The 21,870-nt window shown below is 46.0% G+C and overlaps 1 pseudogene across 1 annotated transcript in view; it reads left to right on the top strand.

Annotated features, from left to right (window-relative positions):
* The window catches only part of LOC309400280 (epimerase family protein SDR39U1-like), a 48,529-nt pseudogene that overhangs the window by 14,154 nt on the left and 12,505 nt on the right, over positions 1-21,870 (top strand). Inside the window, exon 3 of the transcript in view lies at positions 11,185-11,264. The product of the transcript in view is annotated as an epimerase family protein SDR39U1-like (transcript). The remainder of the gene's footprint in view (positions 1-11,184; positions 11,265-21,870) is intronic.

Below are 21,870 nucleotides of genomic sequence, written 5' to 3' on the forward strand. Positions count from 1 at the left end.
CTTTTCTCACATAAGAAGAAGACTCCATTTTCCCCTACACACACTCCTATGTTCATAGAAAAGGCATGGGCTTGGAGGTTCTTTTCATTAGTCCAGACCTGTAAGGTTCCTGCCAAGTACATACCAGTTAGGGGCTGTAATGGAACTTCTTGGTTAGGGTCCATTTGCCTATCCCTGAGAACTGGTCCTTCAAAGAGATAGTGGGAACTGGTGTTTCCAGGGGGAAAATGAACACAAAATCCCATGGTGGACTGTATTGAAAGCCAAATGGGAAGTCGGGGTGGCTGGAATGGCCTTGGGCACCTTCCAGTAGTCAGATTCCCCTCCCATCGGTAAAAAAACGAGTGGGGGTGGGAGCGAGAAAGTGACCCTCTGTTGGAAGAGCTTGTGAGCAGAGGGAGACATGCTGCAAGTTAATTTCACATCTACAAGGGTTTTCCCAGGGGCAAGGTACATTTCAGTTGGGCATTGTTCCTCTGATAGTGACCCCACAGGAATGCCAGGTTCCTGATATCGTTTGATGCACAAGGACTATCTTAGCTTTGTTGTTGTTGTTTTTTTCCCCAAAAAGTTTTATTGGTTTTTTAAAACATTTATAAGGAAAAGGGTAAGTGGCATGGTTACAAATTTTGGCAGTTGCAAGTGTGGCAGACGCCCCCTCCCTCCAAACTCATAGGATACATCTAAATATAAAACATTAATACATAATCATAAAAAATCAGCATATTAATTCTAGAAAAAATAGTTTTCAATCAGTTTATATAGTTATGATATATAGTCTAGATATAATTTCATTATTACTTTCGGTCTGTTTATAACATTGTGGTTTTCTTATTCATTTTTGTGATCTGAGCTTTCTTGGTGTTGCCCCTTCACCCCCCGCTGGCAGAGCTCCGGCCCCTCCCGTGTCCTGTGTGACCATTGTGGTGTCTTCTGTTTTTTCTAGGTTCGCTTTATTTTTTTCCATAAAGGCCTGTGCCTCTATGGGTGTATTGATTCTGATTCTTGTCTCCTCCCAGAATATCAGCATACCTTCAGGCATCAACCATCTAAACCACACCCCCTTCTGGTATAATTTATTCGCCAATTGCGAATAGTTTTTCCTTTTCTCCCTAATTTTTTGGGGGATCTGCTTCAAGATGGTTATCTCCCTGTCATGATATGTCAATGTTTGCCCCCTTTGTACACCCAGAATTTCATCTCTTGTGCTTTTCCTAAGGAATTTAATATGAACCTCCCTGGGTACATTGTGTGTTCTGGCATATGCTGAATTCACTCTATAGACCAGATCTATCTCCCATTCCATCTGCTGTTTATCTTTGTGTATGTATTCAGCTAAAATATTAGTCATAATGTCCCTTATATTTTCCCCATCTGCTTCTATTACATTTTGAAATCTAAGATAAAAGGACATTCTCTCAAACTCTGTTTTCATTTGTTGGATATCAAGTTCTTTGTTTCCCTTCTGTAAAGCCTCTACCCCCCCTCTCGCCTCCGCCACCCCACCCTCCACAAGGTCCAGTCTCTGTGAGTTCTTATAAATTTGGACTTGATTCTCTTTAATTTCTTCCTTCATTTCTTTTAATTGTTTCTTAATTTCTTCCTGGCCCTGTATGAGTTGCTGGAGCATTTGTTGCAAATCCATCTCTGTACTCTTAGGTTGCATCAGTTCTGTAATCTTTGACTGTGTGGCAGGACTGGATGTTGCAGATGTCGGTGCAGAAGTAGCAAAGCCAGGTTTTCCAGGGGGTGGTCTTTTTGGAGACATGGTTTATAAAACAAAGAGATCAGTCAGTGTAGAGACTGGGCAGCTGGAGAAGTAGAGCAGGCAGATGAGTCCAGGAGGCAGAAGATCCAAACAGGTGGGAGTTTCTTTAGTCAATCTAGCAATAGATGAAAGTTTTTTCTCCAAAGAGTTCAGGAAATAACAATCCACAAGAGATTCCTCTGGGTGACACGGAGACAAAGACCGGAAGCCTGAATTTTAAAGGTGGAGTCAGGTTTCACAGTTCATGAAGACAACGGAAGTGTGCCATCTTGCCCTGCCAGCTTTGGGCTCAGAGGCATAGGAAAAATTTTAAAAGTTCACAAAGTTCTCAGGTCATCAATAAATTCTGGAACTAAGTCCCATGAAAAACACTTTTACTGGGGTGAGGCAGCATTAGTTGGCTCTCCCCCCTCCTCCTTCCCCTGGGGGCGAGAGCAGAATTTTTACAAGCCGCTTGTCCAAGGGGGGGGGGGAAATCCCCTTCCCCTCCAGCCGCTCCTCCAAGAATAAATCCGAAAGATTAACTTTTAAAATTACTGAAAAGTCCATCAACTCAAAAGTAAGGGGATGAAGAGAGGAAGCATCTCACCGCACCGCCGCTGCTTCCTTCAGTTTTGCATTCTCCGATCAGCATAGAGCGAGACGCCCACGCGCCCTCCGAAACTGCTCCCCGGTGCCTGGAGCAAAGCGGAGAAGCCCCCACCAGCCGCCGCCGGTGCCAGAGCCTTCCGCGAGCCGCTCCCTTGGCAGGACGCCTCTCCGGGGCGTCCTGTGCCCCCCCGAAGATGGGGGAAGCCCACCGAAGAGCAGGAGCGGGCAAAGTTCTTGCCCGTCGCCGTAGCCGCCGGAACCGGAAGCTCTATCTTAGCTTTGGTGTTGTTGTTGTTGTTTTCAAAGATCTTGCTCAACTGAAACAGCATGATAAGGTAAAGATCCAGCAGACAGACACAACCAGTATTTTTTGACCCAGGGCAGGATCAGACTGATTGATTAAGCTTTGACCTAACTCCAGCACTCTTTATAGTCCCCTTTTCTCAATTGTTGCAGGGGTCTGTTTTCCCTATGCTTTGCCCCTTTTCTTACAGGGTTTGTCAAATAATTGACTTTAGGTGTTGGGATTGGCTTACGGTTCTGTCCCCAAGCATAAATGATGCATCGTTGGCGGAAGCAGACCTGTACCACATCCTGTAACTTGATTCCACCCTGTTCTTCGGGATTTATAGCATCCATGGATCTTTCTTCAAGAGCAATGGGAGTTGCTGGCGTATTTTCGCAACATTCAAGACGTTATCACTTAACAAGCTCTTTGCCAATAACAGCCAGAGCCACAAAAGGCTCATAATTGTCCCTCACACAAAACTTCTCCTAACACAATTCTTTTATCCTACTGAATCACCGCATCAGGGAGGGGTTATATATAGTTTAAGGAATGGCAATATCAGCTTTGGGCAATCCACAAAAACAAATCTTATTTGCTAAACATATCACCCACAATCCGAAAACTCCTATTGCACTGCAAAGAACCCATTCCCACGGTTCCTCAAACATAAGTGTCATCAGATGATTCATTTTCTTCTTGATTACAATTAATGATCTTAGCCTCAGCACCTGTCTTCCTCTGGAGGGGACAATTCCTGAGGGATGAATATGCAATACAACAAATAAGTACGTTCACTAAAGCGAGAGATAGTACAGCTATGACTATGAATACTTGGCTTGCCATTTCCTGACAGGTGCTCAACCTTTCTAATACATCTTATATCTAATAAATGGAACGTTGTCTTCCTCCTCCAAATCTTCAGCCATACATCGAGAAGTCAGCTTCCAAGTGTGACTTCAGTAGGGCCTCTTCTGCCCCGTAATTCTGCCCATTGCCGGTAGAGCAGTTTTTAGGGGGCGTTTCTTTAAGCATATCACTAGAGGACGGGCTTCTTCCTGGTCTGCCTCCCAATACTCATCAGCAGCTGGCTTAACTCGAGTCCAGTGAATCCAAAACTTGGATTCCAACACTTTTGCTGTAAGTGGAGAACACATGACCACAGTATATGGGCCCTTCCATCTAGGTTTCAAATTCTTCCCTTTCCAGTGTTTTACCACACCCTGTCCCCTATCTGAATATTATGACTGGAAGTTGTTAAAAATGGTGGGGGTATGGGGGACACAATACTGTTGGATTACTTGTATTTACTTATTCAATTCTCCCACCATTTGATTCACCCATGAGGACCCCAGCTGTCCTAGGTCCCTTATATGATTTTTCCAATTATGGCTTATAACCGGTGGCCGTCCAAACATCATTTCAAAAGGAGATAAATTAAGTTCTTTACATGGAGTACATCTCACAGAGCAGAGAGCTAAGGGTAAGGCATCAAAACACACCTTATCTTTTCCTTAACAGTGCAATTCACACATTTGCTTAATTTCTTTCCTGAGGCAGTTAAAAGACCTCTTTCCCTATAATCAGCAGTATTGATATGCAAAGTAAGGAAGGCATACAGAGTCAGTTCAGATGTTCACCCTTTCATTCTTTGTCCTCTCTAATGCGCAGATTAAAGCCCATAATTCTGCTACTTGGGCACTAGTGCCTTTTGGGAGAGGTCCACTCTCAAAGACTTGGGCAAGGGAGACTACTGCATAGCCTGCATAATGTTCTCCCATAGTAATGAAGCTTGATCCATCAGTGAACAAGTTATAGTCTGCATATTTCAACGGCATGTCCGTTAAGTCTGGTCTGCATGAAAACTGACTCTCAATGATTCTCATACAATTATACTCAATTTCGGGTCCTGGTATTGGCAAAAGGGTGGCAGGGTTTAGGGCATTTGTTTGCTTCAACGTCACTTGTGGATTTTGAGTCAGGAGTACCTGATATTTGTAAATGTCCCTTCATTTCTAAAATTCCTTGAATTACATGGCTAGTGTAGATATTGGTAGGCTGTCTAAAAGTTAATTTATTAGCTTCCTCCATTAGGAGAGCTGTGGCGGCTAGAATTTTAAGCAATGTTGCCAGCCTTTTGCAACAGTCCAGTTGTTTAGATAGATAAGCCGCAGGTTGTTGCCAACTTCCTTTTTCTTATCAGAGCCTGAGATAATTCTGACTTTAGGGCTTTGTACACTTGTTTCTGCTTTAAACCTCAAGCAAGGGTTCTTCTTCTTCTTTTTTTTCCACCCCCCTTCGTAGATGTGTAAGGAGGTTTGGCTAGAAGCACAAAATTTGAAATCCTCATTCTGCAATATCCTGCTGCACCTAAGAATTCTTGCAATTTGGCATACAGCTTCTTTTCACTCACATCTTATTACTCTTAAGTATTTAACTTGGGGCTTTTTGTCCCTGCCTTCCAGCTTTTTTTTTGCCTTGGGGCACGGTGTCCCTTGTCCATTAACAGATGAAGCAATTGATTGATTGGTATTTTTCCTTCAACAAATCTCCTTCGTCTGTTCGGTTACTGAGATATTATCTACATATTGGAGTAGCACATCTCCATCTTTGCAAGGCTGGAAATTTTCTAGGTCTGAGGCAAAGACTTCACCAAAAAGGTAGGTAATTTTTTTTAATCCTTGGATAAACCTAGGCCAAGCAAACAGTTTTTAGTTGTTTCTATGTATTTGAGATGGTGAAGAAGGCATAGGAAACAGGCATGGCTAGAGGCTTCACTTGTATAATTATAGGTGCATGATGATACGCATGGCCTGGTGGATTCTTGAACCACCATTGCCATATCTCATCTGGGGGAGTGCCTCATCATTAGAGCCATTTTATCTTCCTCAAAGGACAGTGTAGCTCCCATTTTGCATAGGATATCATGACCCAAAAGAGGAACTGGGCATTCAAGCATGTCTTGGGACATTCTTGTAGCCAGTGGCCTTTTTTTTTTCATACACCAATTACATTGACCTCTGCTTTGGGCTTTGGAATTATTTGACAATGCAACTGTCAGCAATTCAGCTTTATGTTGCATCTTGTCATCTCTCTTTCTCTCTTTTACTTTTCACAAAGACCTTTCATGCAATTTCCATTTTATTCAATCCACACAGACCTGCATGCACAAATACCCTGAAACAACACTTTCAGACCTGGGGGAGGTTCCATCCCTTTAAATCTCCAATTTTCTTTCCTTGGGAAACATGTGGGTCATTCTCCAAGCATTGGAAAACTTAGAGAGCAGTTTAAATCCTCACTACACTACCGTTCTCCACAACTTCAAGCCCCAGCTGAAAAGCTTACTTATTTTGCCAGCTGGTCAAACATATCAAAATCAATTGAACGCCATTCAATTCTATGTGTTATTAGTATAGATACACACCTAAGAATTACATCAAATTAATCAAGTCCAATTACCTAGATCTTCCTATTCAATAGGCTTTGCCTTTTTATGACCTGCTAAATTTCTTACTTTTGCTTGAAGTTATGCCCATTGTTCTATCTCCTTAAGCACTAGATTGTTAATACCTGTCTCTGCCCTGGGTGTTCCGTTTCTAATTTGGATCTCTAATTTTTAAAGATCCAGATGTATGGAGACTTTCATTAACACATTGTTTGCATCTGGGTGGGGCTCTTGATTCATCTGATGGTGGCCAGAATCTGAGGCCCTATTCAAAGGCACTCCAAACCTTAGCACAATGTCTTTTAGTACACACAAGATCAAGAGATCTCTAAATCTCACTTTCTGGGAAAATTGTGGGGACATCTATTTGCCACACAGCACCTGGGAGCCCTGTAGAAGGACTTCCAAAGGAAGTTTCCATCCTGTCTTTGGGTTGTTTTGTCACAACAGAGACAGGCTGCAGCAACCTGATTAACAACAGCATGTGTGCCTCTAACTACCGATCCCCGCAACAACCTCCTCGACAATTCTTCCGGCAGGTCCCCTTGCCTCCCACTCTATCTAAGAGCCTTGGCGAGAAAAAATGTGTTTCCTTTTGCCTTTTGAAGTTCCTTCTTATCTGAGGTTTTGAGCCCTTGTATGCTCATTCCACAAGTTCAGAGATCCCTTTCCTGGCCCCCCTTTTTTCCTTAACGTCATCTGCAGAGTGACCAATGAAGATACAATACAATAGCAGAGTTGGAAGGGACCTTGGAGGTCTTCTAGTCCAACCCCAGGCAGGAAACCCTATACAGTTTCAGACAAATGACTATCCAACATCTTCTTAAAGACTTCCAGTTTTGGGGCATTCACAACTTCTGGAGGCAAGCTGTTCCACTGATTAATTGTTCTAACTGTCAGGAAGTTTCTCCTCAGTTCTAAGTTGCTTCTCTCTTTGATTAGTTTCCACCCATTGCTTCTTGTTCTACCCTCAGGTGCCTTGAAAAATAGTTTTTGACTCCCTCTTCTTTGTTGCTCTTTTCTGCACTCGAGTCTCCACATCTTTTCTACATCGTGGTGAACAAAACTGAATGCAAATATTCCAAGTGTGGCCTTACCAAGGCCTTATAAAGTGGTATTAACACTTCACATGATCTTGATTCTATCCCTCTGTTGTGCAGCCTAGAAATGTGTTGGCTTTTTTTGGCAGCTGCTGCACACTGCTGGCTCATATTTAAATGGTTGTCCACTAGGACTCCAAGATTCCTTTCACAGTTACTACTGTTGAGCAAGGTACCACCTATACTGTACCTGTGCATTTCATTTTTGTTGCCTAAATGTAGAATCTTACTCTTTTCACCATTGAATTTCATTTTATTAGATAGTGCCCAATGTTCAAGTTTGTCAAGATCCTTCTGTATCTTTAGCCTGTCTTCTGGAGATCATATTGACCATTCTCTTGTTTTCTTCAACCTCAGGATCTAATGTGGTATATTGCCTGTTTTGATAAATGCATTCTAGGAATTCCCCTGGATTTTTATCCTGTTTCTGTTGAATTTAATAGACCTTCCCTAAATTCTTAACTTTTGTTTGAATCCTAACAAAACTAAGGTCCAATAGTTTTGCAGCTGAATGTACTAGGTTCCTAATCTGGTTTCTTCAGTAACCATGTCCAGTCTGGATTTTTATTTTTATTTTATTTTTTACATGATCCGTCTGCAAAGGCTTATTCATGGTTACCTTCACTAGCCTTCTTTTCTATGTGGTTAATAAAATTTCCATCAGACTTTGTATGTCAGCCCAAGTAGACTGGTGAGTTCAGAAAAATGGATGCAAAAAGGACATGCATCTCATCTGGATTTTCTCTATAAGCAGGAATTTTATTTTTCCAATTACATAAATTAGCCATTGAGAATGGAGCATATATCCACACCTTACATAGCTCCCCCTCAGCTTCTGGCAATAAAATTCCCTTAGGGGCAATTTGAGTTTTTATCTCAACTGCTCCCTTGGACCAGGTTTGTGCTCCACTTGATCTGTCCCTTAGATAACCTTTTTTGGTTTTCTTTCTCCTGGCCTCACTTAATGGGACCGTTTGTTCTTTCTTTTTAACAAAACAAAAAAAACACTTAAACACATCATCAAGGACAACCATGCAAGTTAAAACAGAAAGGAACAAAATGTTTCGTTGAGACTCTCTTTTTCTTTCCTCCTTGAGGCTTATAATAGGGGTGAAGATAATTTCTCTGCCAGAGACTTTTTACTAAAACTCTCTCAAAGCTTTTTTTCTCCTCAATATGCATTGGAGAGGCGTTCGAGGAACGCTCCCCACCTTCCCATGTTCTATTTCTAAGACACTGTCACCGACCTGGGGTGCCGGAATACCACGGTCGCCTTCAGGATCTGCGATGACTTAACCACCCACACAAACCTAGAGCCTCATTAGGATACGCCGGTTCCATTTGGAAGGGAGGCTATCCCGGGCTCAGGGGGGTGATCGGGCCCCCTCTTCCACTCCTAACCGAGTGGGTCTACAATACTTTTGATACTTGCCTGCAGGCGTCTTCTTTCTCAGCCGGCGAAATTTTTATTAACTTGTCCTGATCCTGGTCAGATTCTTGGATTGGTGGTGTCCTCCGGATGCCCAAGAGGGGTCATCGGCCCCCTTCCAGAGAAAGATCTCTGTGGCACCTGAAGAAGGGCGAGATGGCCTCGATGGTGAGATAGCCTAAAACTTTGGTTCAGGCCTAAAAATCAGGCTACAGGCCCAGGCCTGTAAAAGTCTGATCAAGTCCAAAGCTTTATTTCCTTTCTTTAAGAATTGCTGACATGACTAATGTTTATTTTTATCTGCAGTAAGGCAAGCTGACCCAGACGGATGTTGTTCACTTCTGCTTTCCTCCCCAAATGCAATAGTTAGAATGTGATAAGGTTTGCACAATTCTTGAGATGTGTGTAACTCTCTTTTCTGTCATTAACTGTAACCAAATATCTGTATGAAGCATTTTCCAGTTCCTCTTAGGACCATATATGTCAAATGTAACCATCAGCAACTGTATACGTAATGTGGGGTATAAAACCCTGTTTATGATAACCATTCGGGGTCCGGACAAGCTGTTTTCTCTTTGTTCGGTCCTGATGCATAAAAACCCGTTTCCTACACTAGAGTGCTTGGCTGTGTCCTTCCCTCTTCCTACATCAATGGGGCACCGGTCGGTCCGTTCAGTGCTCAGCGAAATATCGCTCTAAGTCCTGCCGCCAAAGTCGCCAGAATTGTTGCAGAAAATGACAGGCTTACACTTCTCAGGATACAGGAAAAGTTTATTTGGCAGCCAGGTTCTGAAACGTTAGCCCATGGCTAACATTGCAAATTCTGAACAATCTTTATTATTGATGCACGCATTCTTATACATTCTCAAAGACAGTGTAACACGGATACACTTTACTCATTTCTTATTGGTTACCTTGAGGAAAAAGCCTTATTAGGAGATGGGGGTCTTACTTCTCCTTTTGTTACAGGTATGGACTACGTGCCATTAGCGAACTTTAATTGAACCTTGTGGTTTTGGACTTTTGACATAGGGACATTTGCTGGAACATGTTGTGGTTGAAGGCTGATGACATTTCCCTGTCCCTTTAAGCAAGCTTCCAACTGTCCCTTTTATGCCACGTCTTCATTCTTATATTTTAGTCCATATTTTATTCTACTTTAATTGAACCAGGTTTTGGTGCTTTTGGCAGTGTGGGCAGGTGCCAGGTCCTGCTGGAAAATGAAGTCAGCATCCCCATAAAGCTCGTCTGTGGAAGGAAGCATGAAGTGCTCGAAAATCTCCTGGTAGATGGCTGCGTTGACCCTGGACTTAATGAAGCACAGTGGACCAACACCAGCAGATGACATGGCTCCCCAAATCAACACAGACTGTGGAAACGTCACACTGGACTTCAAGCATCTTGCAGTGTGTGCCTCTCCATTCTTCCTCCATACTCTGGGTCCTTGGTTTCCAAATGAGATGCAAAAGTTGCTCTCATCAGAAAAGAGGACTTTGGACCACTGAGCAACAGACCAGGTCTGTTTTTCTTTAGCCCAGGTAAGACGCTTTTGATGTTGTTTGTTGTTCAGGAGCAGCTTGACAAGAGGAATATGACATTTGAAGCCCATGTACAGGATCCGTCTGTGTGTGGTGGCTCTTGATGCACTGACTCCAGCCTCAGTCCACTCCTTGTGAAAGTCCCCAACACTTTTGAATGGCCTTTTCCTGACAATCCTCTCCAGGCTGCAGTCATCCCTGCTGCTTGTGCACCTTTTTCTTCTACACTTTTCCCTTCCACATAACTTTCTATTAATGTGCTTTGATACAGCACTTTGGGAACATCCAACTTCTTTTGCAATTACCTTTTTAGGCTTTTCCTCCTTATGGAGGGTGTCAATGATGGTTTTCTGCACAACTGTCAGGTCAGCAGTCTTTCCCATGATTGTGATTCCTACTGAACCAGACTGAGAGACTATTTAAAGGCTCAGGAACCCTTTGCAGGTGTTATGGCTTAATTAGCTGATTAGAGTGGGACACTTTGAGCCTACAATATTGCACCTTTTCACAATATTCTAATTTTCTGAGATTGTGGATTTGGGGTTTTCATGAGCTGTAAGCCATAATCATCACAATTATGACAAATCATGGCTTGAACTGTCTTGCTTTCTATGTAATGAGTCTTATCTCATATATTAGTTTCACCTTTTAAGTTGCATTACTGAAATAAATGAACTTTTGCACGATATTCTAATTTTTCGAGTTTCACCTGTATAATTGTGTTTCCTGTCTGGTTTATCTGGGAAGTCTGTCCAAATGCATTTTTAATCAGATTTAAATTAGGTTTAGGGTTGTTGGTTTTTTTTTGCAAATGAACCTTTGTCATATTTGGAAAGTTGTTTTGTTTATAATATTTTCTCTTATTCCTTCAGCAATAATTGATTTGATGTTTACGTGTGTTGCTAACACTGTTGCATACGCAGCAGCATTTTCTTCTATTAATTATGATGATATAGTAAAATGTGTTTGAAGAGAAAAAACAACAACAACCTGACAAACCCTGCGTTTGTGTTTTCATTTCTAGGATGAACTCTCCCATGTCGGCCTCCCTTCCTGTGAAGGAGTGGTCAACCTGGCTGGAATAAATGTCCTCAATCCTCAATAATTTTGGACAAGGTCAGTTGCGGGACATGAATGGGGTTTCCTCAGATTCACCGGCGGTTTCCTCAGTTGTGCTTAGAAGTAGGGATGTTAAGCAGAATTGACAAGTGCCTTTGCAACAAGAAGTCTTGCCTCCAGAATTGTTCTCTTCTATTTATATTCCTATTCCAAGTCTTGCCTTTAGAACTATTATGTTCTGTTCTAGTCTAGTCTAGTCTAGTCCTACTCCCTGTCCTGTCCTAGTCCATTCCTATTCCATCCCATTCTATTTTATTCTGCTTTACTCTAATTCTCTATTCTATTCTACTCTCTTCTGCTCTACTCTCTTCTATTTTGTTTTCTATTCTATTAATTCTATTCTATTCTATTCCACTCCACTCCACTCCACTCTACTCCACTCCACTCTAATTCTGTCTTCTATTCTACTCTCTTCTATTCTCTTCTATTTTGTTTTCTATTCTATTATTCTATTTCATTCTATTCTATTGTTATTCTATTCTATTCTGTTATTCTACTCTACTCTACTATATCCCTTATCCCCCATCCCACTCCACTCTATTTGATTCCACTGCACTCCACCTCATCCCACCCCATCCCCATCCCTATCCCTATCCCAACCCATCCAATCCCTATCCCATTCTAATTTTATTATATACAGTATATTCTATATTCTATTTGTCTAGAACTGGAGCCACATTTCCCCAAAATAGGGAGGTGGGAGTTCCTGAGCCAGAGAAGAACCATATTTGATTTGATTTGACTAAAAAGTTGAGAACCTTTACCCTGACTTCCTTTCATATTTTTAATAATGCCCCCTTCTTTCAACTTAATTGTTAAAATTCAGTGACCGCACAAGAAAGGATTTTGCATGGCTACAGTCAAGGTTTGAGGTGCTGTGTGAAGCCCCGAGGCTTCAGGATCTGCATCCCCTTGGTAGGGTATAGGCAGACTTGCGTATTGAAGGTTTCTTGAATACGTTAGTTCGGTATGGACGATTGGATCATGGAGAAGAACTTAAAAACATAGTCAGGAAAATATGCGGAGCCTGGCTTCTGGAATTTGGCTTTAGGAGACATCTATATTCTTTGTCATGCATTGTGTCTGCTCATTTCTGCTTTCCTCTCTTGTTGTATTTGCATTTGAATGCACAAGGTGGACTGCCTGTCCTCTGTTCGGGCCACAGGACCAGGAGAAAAGGGATACAACCATATTGTAAACTGTTGCCCAGCTGCGGTCTCCCTTAGGGATGCACTAGAAAAGGGGGCTCTCCAAATCTGGCAACTTTAAGACTCCTGGACTTCAACTCCCAGCATTTCTCAACTGACTGTGCTGACTGGGGAATTCTGGCAGTTGAAGTCCATAGATCCACAGTGTGCAGCAGCTGCCAAAAAGCCAACACAGTTCTAGGCTGCATCAACAGAGGGATAGAATCAAGATCATGTGAAGGGTTAATACCACTTTATAATACCTTGGTAGGGCCACACTTGGAATACTGCATTCAGTTCTGGTCACCACAATATAAAAAAGATGTGGAGACTCTAGAAAGAGTGCAGAGAAGAGCAACAAAGATGATTAGGGGACTGGAGGCTAAACCATATGAAGAATTGTTGCAGGAACTGGGTAAGTCTAGTTTAATGAAAAGAAGGACTAGGGGAGACATGATAGCAGGGTTCCAATATCTCAGGGGTTGCCACAAAGAAGAGGGAGTCAAACTATTCTCCAAAGCACCTGAGGGTGGAACAAGAAGCAGTGGGTGGAAACTAATCAAGGAGAGAATCAACCTAGAACTAAGGAGAAATTTCCTGACAGAACAATTAATCAGTGGAACAACTTGCCTCCAGAAGTTGTAAATGTTCCAACACTGGAGGTTTTAAAGAAGATGTTGGATAACCATTTGTCTGAAGTGGTGTAGGGTTTCCTGCCTCCCCGAGTCCCTTTGGGGAGAGGGGGCGGTATAAAAATCGAAATAAAAAGGGGGTTTATTTATTTATTTATTAGACTTGTTAGCCGCTCCCTCTCCACGAAGGGACTCGGGGCGGCGTACAATAAATAAATCACATGTTACACGATTAGACATTACACGGTTAGACATTACACGGAGGAGGTATAAAGTCACAACAATTGTTACAATACATAAAACAACAATAATAATAAGGTTAAAAATTAAAATACCCCGATTTAAAATTTTAAAATGTAAAAAGTTTAAAATTGCCAGGAGGGTTAGAGATAGAACTATAGTTGAGCCAGGCCAGCTAGTTGGAAAAGGTGGGTCTTGAGTTTTGTACGGAAGGAGCGGAGGTCGGTAGTAATCCTAATGTCGGGGGGGAGGTCATTCCAGAGGGCTGGGCCCATCACAGAGAAGGCCCTGCTCCTGGGCGCCGCCCTTTGGCACTGCTTAGTGGACGGCACCCGGAGGAGTCCCTTTCTGTGAGAGCGGATTGGTCGCAGGGATGTATGGGGCAGGATGCAATCCCACAAGTAACTAGGTCCTGTGCCATGGAGCGCTTTAAAGATGGTGATCAGCACCTTGAAACACACCCGATAGACCACAGGGAGCCAATGCAGCTCGCGCAGGAGAGGTGTTATATGGGAGTATCTCGTACTCCCCATAATCACCCGCGCGGCCGCATTCTGGACCAGCTGTAGTCTTCGGGTGCATCTCAAGGGAAGCCCCATGTAGAGAGCATTGCAGTAGTCCAGGCGGGACGTCACCAGCGCATGAGTGACTGTGCGTAGGGCATCCCGGTCCAATAGGGGGCGCAATTGGCGCACCAGGCGAACCTGGTGGAACGCCCCCCTCGCCATGGCTGCCACATGGTCATCCATAGACAGCCGGGCATCTAGGAGGACACCCAAATTGCACGCCCGCTCCATGGGGGCCAGTTGCTCGCCCCCAATGGCCAGCGATGGGATCCACTGGTTGAACCGGGGGGCCGGAAGCCACAGCCACTCCGTCTTGGAGGGGTTGAGCTTAAGTCTGTTGTCACCCATCCAGACCCGTACGGCTTCCAAGCACCGGGACATCATTTCGACGGCCTCGTTGGGGTGGTTCGGGGTGGAGATGTACAACTGCATATCGTCAGCGTACAGATGATATCCCACCCCAAAACCACGAATGATCTCACCCAGCGGCTTCATATATGTGTTGAACAGGAGAGGCGAGAGGACCGACCCCTGTGGCACCCCACAAGTGAGCGGCCTCAGGGTCGACCTCTGCTCCCCTGCCAACACGCATTGCGTCCGGTCGGAGAGGTAGGAGCAGAACCACCGCAAAACGGTGCCCCTTACCCCCAGCCCCTCCAGCCGGTGCAATAGGATACCATGGTCGATGGTATCAAAAGCCGCTGAGAGATCTAATAGGACCAGGATGGAGGAACAACCCCTATCCCTGGCCCTCCAGAGATCATCTACCAATGCGACCAAGGCCGTCTCTGTGCTGTGCCCGGGTCGGAAGCCGGACTGGCGCGGGTCTAGATAATCAGTTTCCTCCAGGTGACGTGGGAACTGTTGGGCCACCACACTCTCTACAACCTTCGCTAAAAAGGGAAGGTTGGAGACTGGACGATAATTAGCTAGTTCAGTTGGGTCCAGGGAAGGCTTCTTGAGTAAGGGCCTCACAACCGCCTCTTTCAAGGCGGCTGGTAAGGACCCCTCGCCCAATGAAGCGTTCACTAGTCCCAAGAGCCAGTCTCGTGTGACCTCCCAGGATGCCAGTACAAGCCAGGAGGGACACGGGTCCAATAAACATGTGGTGGCTCGTAGTCGCCCACGCAACCTGTCCAAATCATCGGTGGCAACAGAGTCAAACTCCTCCCAGAATGGTCTCTCAAGACTCTCCTCGGGCGTCCCTCCTGGCCCACTGAGGAGGACCCATTCCCTCCAGATTTGAGCAATTTTATCCTGCAGATATTCCCCAAATTCCTCTGCCCTGCCCTGTAAAGGGGCTTCCCGCGGCCTCTGTGACAGAAGGGAGCGGGTCACCCGAAACAGGGCGGCAGGGTGGTTATCTGCGGACGCAATAAGAGCGGCACAATGTCGACGTTTGGCTGCTCTTAATGCCACAAGGTATGTCCTTAAATAGGTTCTTACCTGTGTTCGGTCAAATTCGGAACGTGAGGATCTCCATCTGCTCTCTAGGCGTCTCTTCTGGCGTTTCATCACCCTTAGCTCCTCGGTAAACCAAGGGGCCAGGGTGGTTCGTTGCCGCAGGAGAGGCCACAAAGGCGCCACCCGGTCTAAGGCCCCGGCAGCCGCAGTATTCCATGCGGCTACCAGGTCCTCCATCCGGGGGCGGGTCAGGGCTGCAGGAGGTGGCCCAAGCTCCATCTGGAACCTATCCGGTTCCATCAGGCGCCTGGGGCGGAATCATCTAGGACATTCCGGTTCCGCCTCCCCGCGGCGGGGGGTAGCGCCAGGGAAGTCAAGCCGGAGAAGTGAGTGATCTGACCATGACAGGGGGGTAATAGCTAAGTCCCCTATTCCCAGATCACTCATCCACTGGCCAGAGACAAAAACAAGGTCCAGCGTGTGGCCTCCCTCGTGTGTGGGGCCCTGAATTAATTGAGTCAGGTCCATGGCTGTCATGGAAGCCATGAACTCCCGAACCACCTCGGATGCTTCTCCCACCGATGGCAAGTTGAAGTCCCCCATAACTAAAAGTTTGGGGGTCTCAACCGCCACTGTTGCGATCAGCTCGAGGAGCTCAGGCAGGGCCGCTGATGTATAGCGAGGAGCCAAGTATACAATCAGCAGGCCCAACTGTCTCCCTGGACCCCATCTCACGACAAGAGACTCGCACCCGGATATCTGTGGCACAGTGAACTCTCTCGGCTCCAGGTCCTCCCGGATAATCACCGCTACCCCGCCGCCCCTACCCTGGGCCCGTGGCTGGTGGAATGCTCGATAGCCTGGTGGGCACATTTCCACGAGGGGTACACCTCCCTCTTGGCCCAACCAGGTCTCCGTTATTCCTGCGAGGTCCGGCTCCCCCTCCGAGATCAGATCATTAATGAGGGGGGCCTTGTTGACAACGGACCTCACATTGCATAACATCAGCCTCAGGCCCTGGCTCTGTAGATCCTGGCCACCTAGAATGCGGGGGTTGGTACAAGCGACCGGGTGTGTCCAGCAACCACGGTCTCCCAACCGACTACAGGTTCTTAGTCTGTCCTTGCACCCACCCCTCCCCACGACCGTTGGTATGGCAAAGCCCTCTGCTAGAATGTTATTTTCCCTCTCCTCCCCCTCTCCGCTCACTCCCCTCCCGACCACACCTGTTCGCCTGGCTCTAATCTCACTCCTGGCCTGATTAACCCTCCCCCCTGCCCTAGAACCCCTTAAAACCGTTAAAAAACATTTAATTAAAAAAACCCTGAATTTCCGCTTCCTCCACCTCTCTGGGTTAATAAACCCGTCATCAAGGTGGGCCCTTGGAAGGGCTGAGGGCCATACCTGCGAGAGGTGGGACTCTCGCAGCAGCAGTAGGTCTGACCTTGAATATATTAAGTTCATGTAGTTGTCACAGGGGCAAGCTCATTTTCGGGTGCTGTGGTTGATATCATGAGTTTGTTTGAAAGCCAGGACTCCCTACAAAAGGGGATAAACAGATGATGATTGTCCATACCCTAGATGGAAAGGGTAGGGTGGTGAGCTAGCCGGTTAGCCAGTTGGTCTAAGGGTGGAGTCTATAGGTGAAACTGGGAGGCAGTTTGTAGCGGATGGTAAGGGCAAAGCCATAGTCAAGATAGTAAGAGAATTGATGGAATTGGTAATTGAGCAGGGGAGGCAGGTTGTCAGCAAGAATGGCAGGGGTAAAGAGACAAACCTTCAGCAAATGGCCACCAGCCTCTCAGGCGTCTCTCCTCCTTATCCGGCCTCAAACGCGAGTGGCCCTTCGCCTACTCAGTGACCCGGAGCTGTTGTTCCCGGGCCCGCAGGACCGCTTCAGCTTCTCTACAGTCCTCCCGCCGATCTTCCAGCGCCCTCCGGCGCCCTGGGCCTCGTTCTCCCTCTCGCGGCCCCCCCCCCGCTGGTCTGGGATTCATGGCGGCCAGGGAGTCTGGCGCTCGGCGTCTCCAACCACCACCACCCCCGCCGCCAAACCGTCGCTGCCTGGGCCGCTCGGGTTGCCTGGGTCATCCCCATCCCCGTCGCTGCTCCCCTCCTCACTCGGGCTTTCGCTGCTCCGCTCTGCTTTGCTCCGCTCCACACCAAAAGCGCCAGCTCAAAAGCTCAAAAGCGGCAGTCATCAGCTCCAGCTGGCACGCTTCTCCTCCTCTACCTGGCTGTCCGACCACCCTGGTGGGCCAGCCCGAAGCCAGGGCAAAGCCGGGGTGATCGTCAACAAATTCCCGGCCCCTTGAGATGGAACAGAGGCCGGCAGCATCCCTCCCCCGTCAGGGAGGCCCCGCAGTCATGCAGAGCTCACAAGCTGGTCGCCATTTCCCTCCGGAAGCTCCTCCTCCCTCCAAGGTCCCTTCCAACTCTGTTATTCTGATTTTAAAGTTGCCATGTTTGGAGACCCCTGTACTTAGACGCATTAGTGGGAAGGTTATTTTTTAAAATCTGCGGATCCTGACCTAAGGCTGCGATTTCCAAATTTGTTTTTCGATTGCCAACTTCTCCCACCCCACCAGACTCCGTCTCAATCTGTTCCGCTTCCCTGCGTACAGAAATACACACATAGGAGCAAAAGTCCCTTTTCATAATTTCTTTCCAATATTTCATTGAAAGGAAATAAAATAAAATAAAATGGATCCTGCATATCGCAAGGAAGATTCGGCTCACAAGCTGAACGTCATCTCCTACTTAACCCATATGACCTGTTAGAGGATTCGTAACAGGATTAGAGTTCTGTGTCATTAGTTAAGGTCCCTCTCTCCAGCTTGATGGATTGTTATTTAACTGCAGGAAAGCCAAGGCCTTTCTTTCTCCCTGACATTCTATGCCGAGAGAACAAGCTCTTGATTTCTAGAAGAAGCAAGTTCTAAGATGCAAGACAAGGCATTCAGTTGGGTTTTGCTAGAAAAGTGTTTTTTTTCCCCTGAGTGGAACAATCAGCAGACTTTAAAGTTGTGAAAATAGGCAATGTTAGTGGAAGGATAAAAGTACTGTATTTTTCAGAGTGTAAGACACACCTTTTCCCCCCCTAAAAGAGCGTGGATTTGACAGTGGCTTGGGGAAAATTGAAGAGGGTGGACATGTCAAAACAAAGAAAAGGGAGAAGACAGGAATAGAGAAGTGGAACAAACAACTTACTAGGAAAAAATCAGACAATTAGAAATTGTGATATGGGGAAATATAAAGCTGAGGTATGTGGTTTACTCCTAAACCTGACAATAAAATTTAGTTGCTAACTGTTTGAATATGATTATGGAAAGATAATTAAATAAAGGTTAAAATATATGGAATATGGACAAATATGAAACTGTTATGGGGAGATTGTAAAGCAGAGGTTTGTGATTCATTTTTATACATGATAATTAAACTCAGTTGCTAATTGATTGAATATGACAATGGAAGGACAATTAAGCATGGTGTCAGGCCTGTAGATATGTTCCTTTTTGGATTTTTGGCCTGCCACACTTTTTATTATTTCACTATGCTGTTTCATTAGTGTAGTAATTGGAAGGGGGGAATAGAAAGGAGTAGAGTTGTGGAATGTGTTGTTGTCATTCCTTTCTAGAAGCCAAGGTCATCTTTTGTCTCCACACCTCAGCACCTAACCGGAACCAGCTGGGTGGAGATGCCAGCGTGGCCGAAGAAGATTGGACCATGTGATGGATTTATGGGTGTGGGGATAAGATCATGAACTTTCAACTGGGTGGAATCCCAGGACGTTTTCAGATTTAGGATTCCACAGTTTGTTGCCAACATGTCTGTCTTATTAAATTGGAACTTTAAGGATAGCTCTGCCTTGGACTCTGATTTAATTCTGCATGATATTTGGAACACTGATATTATCCCAAATCTCCCTTTAAAATAAATCACCAGCACCCCGGCACGGGGGCTGGTGAGGGGTGCTGATTTCCCAACGCTGACCGGGTCAGTATAAAATATCAGTGAACAATTATGAGAAAGCATTTTGAGATAAGAAGCTGAGATGAGACGCTTCTCTGCAAATCATCAAAGTGCAAAGGAATTTCTGTTTGAAGCTTCTTTACAAAGCCTCCAAGTGTGAAGGAGTTTCTGTTTGAAAAATTATAGCATCTGGAAGAATGCAGTGGGGGAAAGCGTTGTTTGGAATCCCAGACCAACTTCTCAGCCAAACGTGAGTCAATCTTTCCCCCCCTTCACTAGTGAAAGCTGAAATGGACTGGAGGACCGGAGTGGAGATAATTACTCCTTCCAAACAGCAATAAATGAAATGACCCATTACCCTGCAACTGAGTTGAAGACAGATTCCCTATCAAAATGGGAAATTCAACCCAGCCAGCAAGAAGGGATTTGGCCAGCATCTTTCACATGCCAGCCACCAGAAATTGGGCTGCAGCTTGTGAATCAAGCACCACCAAATTGAGCTTTCTTCCCAGAGTATGGATGGAAAAGATGCCAGTGGGCACCTGCTGGGCCATCAACATGGGAAAATCCTCCAAGCCAGCAGAGGGGGCCTTGGCATATAACCCCCACCCCCAGCCAGCCATCGTTGGTTGAACTGCAACCTGTGAATCAGGAACCCCGGGATGGGTCTTAACCCCAGGTCATGGATGGAAGGGATGCCAGTGGGCACCTGCCCTCCCTCAGCAGATGGCACAATGGCAGATAACTGGGCAGTGGCCAACTGAGGGATTGACCTCCCCACCGGTTCCAGTCTCCCCTGCAATGCCCCAACAGGTTCTTACACACCTTCCTACAGAGAAGAGTTCTCAACAATGGAAGAAGGGATGAATGAGGGGAAGGCTGCGGGATGGATGGCAGGACAATGTGCACCTGCAATGCCCCAACAGGTTCTTACCCCACCTTCCTACACAGAAAGGTTCTCGACAATGGAAGAAGGGATTACCAAGGGGGAAGCTGCAGGATGGATAGCAGAACAATGTGAAGAGGCGGTACCTAAGTTTAGAGATGTAACTAGGTTCCTTCCTTCGTGGGGCCAATAAAATGCCACCCTTGCTGTCAACTTGGCCACAGAGCATCAGAGTGCTTGGCTCCAGCCCCAAATGCCACAAACGTGCACACTAACCGCCACGGCAGTAAAGAGAAGGCCCCAGATGCCAGCAGAAAAGAGTCATCTGGCCCAACAACCTCTGGAAGAGGATCCCCAACCTAAGGTGATGAAAAGTCCAACCAAGAGGGAGGCCTCAGAGGAGGAAAAGGGCAAACAACCTCTGGAAGAGGATCCCCAACCTAAGGTGACAAAGAGTCCTACCAATGGGGAGGCCTCGGAGGAGGAAAATGCCAAAGATGACCCAATGGTGAGTGCACCCATCCACCCCTTCACCTTCCAAGTCAACCTCCAATTACCTGAGACGGGGGTGGAAGGGGACGTTGAAGCAGTTGTGGACACCAGTTACAATCGATGTAATCAGCATGTCGATTGTCAAGCAACTAGTCATACGCACAAGACCTCCATCCTGTCCCATTTGGGTTGAGCAGGTAGATGGAACGCTAATTGGAGGGGCCCCAGCCACGGTAATAACTGAACTGGTGAAGTTACAAGTAGGCTGCCACTATGAGCTTCTCAGATTCATTGTGGCTCCAGAGATGCCGGAAAAAATAATCTTGGGGCTTGCATGGCTTGACAAGTGGAAGCCTACGATAAAGTGGGAAGACAGTGGTAGGAAATTGATGATTGTGGTTGAGCCGCTACCACCGGTGGAGGAAAAGGGCCAGCCAGGGATGTTTGAATCCAAGAGCCCAGAACCTGCAGCACCTGCAGCAGAGACAAAAACCCCAGGGGTCCAACAAGTACCAAAAAACTTGTTGGGGGATGCTTTGTCGAGAAAACCGCAGTATGACAGTAATGGAAGCCAGGAGAAGCTGATGACAGCTATGAATTTGGCGCTCCCAACAGACAAGTGGCTCAACAATAACCAGGAAATCCTAACGATGGAAAATGGATTAGCCTGGAATGGGTCCAAACTGTATGTCCCTGCGGGGTTGAGGCTGGAAGTTCTACAACGAAGCCATGAGACGGAACTAGGAGGCCACTTTGGATTCTTAAAAATGCTCAACCTTGCCAGGCGTCAATTTTGGTGGCCAAAGATGGAATCGGAGGTGGAAGATTACGTAAAAAGCTGTGCTACTTACGCAACGATGAAACCACTGCCGGAGAAGTCCCCTTGACTACTACAACGAGTGGCCAGCCCTAACCGACCATGGGAAGAGGTCGCAATGGACTTCGTCGTGGAACTCCCAGACAGCAGTGGGAACAGAGTAATCTGGACAGTTATTGATTTGGGTTCCAAGCAGGCACACTTCATCGCTTGCTCAGGGTTGCCGTCCGCAAAGAAATTTGCGAAATTGTTTGTGAAACACATTTATCACCTGCACGGAGTACCCAAGAGGATCATTTCAGACTGCGGGGTCCATTTCACAGCCAAGTTCTGGAGAGAGGTCCTGAGATCCATTGGGTTCACATAAGAACTGAGCTCAGAGGTTCAGCCCAGCA

Source organism: Natrix helvetica, assembly GCF_964273705.1.
Source record: "Natrix helvetica genome assembly, chromosome: W".
Classification (NCBI taxonomy): domain Eukaryota; kingdom Metazoa; phylum Chordata; class Lepidosauria; order Squamata; family Natricidae; genus Natrix; species Natrix helvetica.